The sequence below is a fragment of the Thunnus maccoyii genome, chromosome 4 (genome assembly GCF_910596095.1).
Source record: "Thunnus maccoyii chromosome 4, fThuMac1.1, whole genome shotgun sequence".
Taxonomy (NCBI): Eukaryota; Metazoa; Chordata; class Actinopteri; order Scombriformes; family Scombridae; genus Thunnus; species Thunnus maccoyii.
This window is the reverse complement of record NC_056536.1, coordinates 1,097,807-1,103,806: the sequence shown is the minus strand read 5'-3', so window position 1 is coordinate 1,103,806 and position 6,000 is coordinate 1,097,807.

The window sequence follows — 6,000 nt, the reverse complement described above, 5'->3', positions numbered from 1 at the left end:
AAAAAGGGAAAAGATTAATTTAGAGGTTGTAGTACATGAGAAGACAGAGCGGAGAAAACAATGACTATGCTAATTCTCCTCACCCCTATCTGTAGTGATGACCCTGTCCATATACTGTACTCTGTTTCTAAAATGTACCACGCAAAATGTTCCAGCCAATATATTTCAGCTAAAGCTTCTTCACTGCTGAGACTCGAGAGTCAAATCCTTGAATACTGAGCGTACAGACTAATATGGAGCCTCGGCAATATCACATCAACAAGCAAAGGCTACAGTGACACTGCATGTTAATGCTGCTATGAGTAGGTCCACTGACACAGGTGGAGGTTAGAGAATTGACTTTGTGAGAAGCATTATAAAGGCTACGTTAACAACAGGAAACAATAAGACAGAGATAAAATATAGAACACAAGATGCAGGATATGTGAAAACAATATAATGATTAAAACTGCGAGCAGCGATGAACAGGCCCTCAACAAGCCTTGGTATCACTACTGGAGGTTGGTGGACATGGCTCTGAATTTTCAGGATTATCAGGCACTGTGTGAATGGGTAAAATATTATTTCCTGTGTGCAATACATGATGCTGTACATGAACTATGTATTTAGGCTTCACTTGCCCGTAGGCAATACTACATACATGAAATGTTAATGCAGTGATACATTTACCATTGGGCAGTCCGTGACCCCTTTCCCATTCAGTTGAATGGAATTACAACAACTTCCTGTTTAATGCCCCAAACATGTTTTAGGCAAAATCGACTGGCATGCCATGCCAAGGGCGTTCAATGAAAACTAAAAAGCTTCACAACTTAGCATCACAAAGGTGTTTACATGTCACCTACCAAATTTTAACTCGGTCGGGTTAAACTTTAGGAGGAGTTTGTTAAAATACAACAACTGTCAATGGCTTCACTTTGTGAAAAAAATGCACAGTTTATTAAAAATGGCTGACTTCCTGTTGGACTTAGGGTGTGGCTCCAAGAGGCTTTTTTTAATGTCTGGAGATGGTACATGTGCCTACCAAATTTCGTTCATCTACATCATATTTAAAGGTTGCTTGCTATAGCCACTAGACAGTGCTACACACGTGGGTCATTAATGCAGCAGTACATTAAGTCAAGGTCACCTGACATGCATATCTATTGTCATAGATTTTGCATAGTGAGTAGAGTTAAATACCACACTGTGTCCACAATGTGGCACTGAAGAACACCCACTAAATATATGTCATGTTGCTGTACATCATGTGTAGACTACACCATGTACATTTCATGAAAATCAGATGATGTTTGTCATATAAGGCTGACTTCCTGTTGTCAGTAGGTGGCGCTATGACTATGACTAGGACTAGGCCAGGTTAAATCTCTAGGAAGAGTTCCTTAAAATACAATGCCTGGAAATGGCAAAAAGTGTGCAATAATTGCAAAATAAATTCAAAATGGCTGACTTCCTGTTGGACTTATGGTATGGCTCCAAGATGCTTTTTTGTGTGTCTGGATATGATATATGTGCCTACCAAATTTCGTTCATCTACGTCAAATTTAAAGGTGGGGGCTTTGAATTTGAAATTTCCGAGGGGATGCCCTTGAGCCAGTTTGCTAACACCATGCCCCAGACCCATAAAATATTACATTTTTAAACACTTCTGATGAATATACAAAGTTTCATGAGTTTTCAAGCATGTTTAGCCCCTCAAAAAAAAAGAGAGAAAGAAGAATTCCTTCAAATACAACAGGGTCTTTTCACCGATGCTTGAGCTCTAATTAAAGATGTAAGCAGTGATGATCAGGCCCTCGCAACTTCCTGCATGTCGGGTTGCACTGCAGTCGAAGTGCTGTTATTGCAGAGCAGCACAATGCAGCTAAACATTAACCAGAAGGCAACAGACATGGATATACATTTTCCTGAATATTGAACATTGCATGTAAGAGACAACCATCATTTCATGTGTCCACCATGTGGTGCTAGATAATAGGCACTAAATGTACATTATGTTGCTGCATATCAAATGTAAACCACACACTTTAAATTTCATGTAAATCAAACCAACTTATAAATAATAAATAAAATAAGGCTTGCTTCTTGTTGCCAGTAAGCGATAATACAGAAGTAGGCAATTAATATAGAAATACATTTCACACATCTGACCCACACATGTCACAAAGTGCAGAAACAGAATAAAAAAGAGCTATCAATGCACAGAACCATAACAAGTGGTAATAACACTAACCAATAACACACCCTATCTCTCTCTACCAATATCTCCTTCTCTCTCCCCCCTGGCGCTCTCTCTCTCTCTCTCTCTCTCTCTCTCCCTCTCTCTCTCTCTTTCTCTCTCTCTCTCCCTCTCTTTCTCTCTCTCTTTCTCTCTCACCTCCTATTGCACACTGAAGGAACATAACGTGTTTGTTGTAAATCACCAGGACTTGTGTGATTAGGTATATCCTTGTAGATATGAAGGTTACAGTTACTCTGCTGACATGACTTTCTTAGTTTTTTTGTTCTGAATGAAAGCAGTGACGTTTGGCTCATAAGATGTCGATGCAGTCCGAGGGTACTGGTGGAGAGTGCTGTCAGTCAGGGAGCAACAAGAGTTGTTTTTTATTGAGTTCATGTGCAAAAACTTTGATTCACATGTATGTTGATCCAAACATACTGAGCACAATGATTATTATCTTCTTAACAAACTGGTGTACGTTGACATCAGTCCTTTGCTTTGGAGGTAAAGCTCCTCTCTATTGCAACAGTGAACGGGTCTCTGGCAAAGCCCATCATCTCTGTGGGCAGAGCAAATCCATCCAATCGATCAGCAAAGTTCTCTTTCAACCTGGCAATAAAATCTGTCATCACATCAGTGACTTGTGCTGGTGATGCGATGCATTTGTGGAGGTTTGGAAAATGTAGCATCCTGCCTGTGCTCAAGTCAGTCATGAAAAGACCCAGTTTGACTTGGAATGTGTGTTTGACAAATTTAGATCATTCATGTGTTGGAATATGTCGCTCAGAGAGCAGACTTTGGCCTTGAAGTGGTCGTTCAGCATTTGATTCAAGTGTGTTTCTGCCTTTTTGTGGAAATTTGTGATATCCTCTCTGAAATCACAGAAATGATTCAATTCTTTGCTTTTGCTCAGCTTCCTAACGTCAATGTGCAAAAGCAGATCGTGATGCTCAGCAGACGTGTCTGAAAGTCAGAATAAACAATGTTGGAGGCTTGATGTGGAGTGAATGAAATTAATTGTAGCCATCACACAGTCTATTGTCATTTTAAGCTCAACATCCTCTGATGCACAATGCAGTTTAAGGACATCATCTGAGGTGCAGCAGCGGACCAACGTGCTGTCAAACCACTCACTCTCCCTGCTCCATCATGGAGCCCCATCCGCTACAAGCATGCACACAAGCTCCATATGCAGACCATCGTCTTTAAAAAATGATGAAATTTTCCCAGAGATGATCTCACCAGTTGTGTCAGTAAGCCAAGCAATTCCTCTCTGAAGCATCTGCTGTCAAAAAATCAAACATATATGGACGATTGTGCAGTATACTGCTATAGACATGACATCAGCTTTTTTTAGTTCTTCTAACAGCGTTTAAAAAATATCTGTAGCTAGAATTTCAACCCTGCGATTAGCGGAAGTGTCAGACAAGGGTACATTTGTAATGGTGGATATCACACTAGGCCAGCATGCATTCTTTCACGGTTTCAGAGTCTGTGAATGGCCTTTTCTTTGCCAAGATCCAGGATATATGAAGAGAAGCTGCTGTAGCTCTCTCTTGATCTGTGCATGACCGCACCAGGCTAATACAGCTCCGATTATAAGATGCAATCAAACTCTGCACTAGCGTCCCTCTCCTGTGATCCCTCAGGAGAGTTTGTCTGGAAGGTTTGGTGTTTCTCAATGTGGTGCCTCCGAATATTATATTCTTTACTACCATGAAGCACTCACTGCAAATTAAACACATTGGTCTGGCGTTTGGAGGCAGTAAAATATATATTAAATATATATTAATAAGTATTTGTCAGTCCAGGCAGGGTTTAACTGACGGTTTTCATTGTCAGTTTTATGTTTCAGGATCTACAGAAACACACTTTCAGTAGAGAACTTGCTTGAGACTGTCAGTAGCCAAATGTTATGAAAAGTTACGAGTAAGGTCGGCATTGTGTCACATGAGGAAGTGTTGATTTGTGAGAGAAGTCCTGATTGGCAGGATATGTATCTGGTTTTGATTCCTGACTGCTGTGGATTTTAGACCACGCTCACAGTGCTGTAATGATTCAGGCTACACAATAACATTTACATTAACAAATAATAATACAATACAAATATTAAAATTGCTATTAAATTGCCTTTTAATTCAAGCTTGTTGGGCCACTTGAAGGTTGATTGTGGGCCAGATGTGGCCCATTGGCTGCCAGTTGAATAGGCCGGTGATAAGATTATCAGGGGTCCAAGCAACAAAGGTGCTGGAAACCAATTTTATCTATTAGGATTATTACGACTCTTCTTAACATACAGCGAGCAGGCATGCTCTGGCGGATGGAGCGTGAAAAATTGACAAAAGTTTGCCTTACTGCCTACAGTCAATTCAGAAGTCTGCCACTTTATATTTTTCAAAATATGCAAAAACAATTAACATCTATATCTCCACAAGTCTTCATTCATGTTCTACCAAAACTGACACAACATTCTCTGGATGGAAGATATCAAGTCTGCAGTGATATTCAATATTTTGCTGTAATTTGTACTTTATGCACAACGTTTTCTATTTTGCCAAATGTTTGATCAAACTTCAAAGTATCTGACAAGACAAACCAGCAACACCAGCAGAAGGATGTGTGATTTTTTTCAGAATTTTATCACCAACATTTTGACTGTTGTAAGCACATGTGGTGTCATTGCCTAAATTTGTGAGAAGGTGTGTGGAAAACCACGTGTCCTTAGTGGCACAGTCAGTGAGTTACTTTCTCCATGGATACAAAGGTCCAGGGTTCAAATCCTCAGGTGGTAACTCATACATGTGGTATGTTTTCAGTGCTTATTGAGGTCATTTTAATTTGAATGCTTGCAATCTGCGTAGACTCCAATCATTGCCCCTTGCAGCTATATTTTGTTTTGTTTGTTTTTTTCTAAAATAGTGGATTTGTGTACTTCTGCCATGAAGTGAGCATTTGCTCTTTCATGTTATATTTATTGAAGCGTATTGCTCTAAAGACGTTAGATTTCTTTCTGAAGAAAAACTTAAATTCATTTGGTTATTTTTCAATTTGCTGTTAGTGTTTGACTGGCTGTAGACCAGTTATCTGGATTATTTTATTTGTACAACATACAGCGCTAAACATTACAGCAGTCAAATAAAAATGTAAAATCAGAATAAAAAAGTAAAGTAGCAATTAAACGCTCCCGCCATAAGGCCCTGCAGATGTTCATATTTTCCAGAACAATTGTCTAAACATTAATATTAAAAATTCAATTTCAAATGAAATGTAATGTTTGCAGTAGTCATACAATACAGTAAAATGAAATGAAATTCGGGCAGTAGGGTTCCAGGCAGAACACCCAAAAACATTTGTTGAACGCTCTGCATGTGCACACACCCTAACCACAGCCCCAGATGGTCTGGTCTTAGACCCAGACCTCGTCCACTCCTAGAAACCCCCCGATCAGAAGTTGAAACCTTTTGTTAGACAATGGGTCATTTGTTCAGTACATAAAAAACTACAGCTCCCATAAAATTTACCAGCGTGACAGCACAGGTACTTCCATCATTTTAACTTGGTTTCACTTTCTTCTGATGTCATTTTTTCATCTTTCTAGTTGTAATCTGTGCACAGCATTCGCTTCTTTAGTCCTGCTGTTATTACAGACCCTCCGTTGTCCATCGTCAACTCTTCTCTAGAGCTGAGGGCTTAACCCACAATGGTCCAGGGCTTATGGGAAATGCTGCTTGTCAAATGCCCGCAAAAAAAAAAAAAAAAAAAAAGAATAAAAATGACAT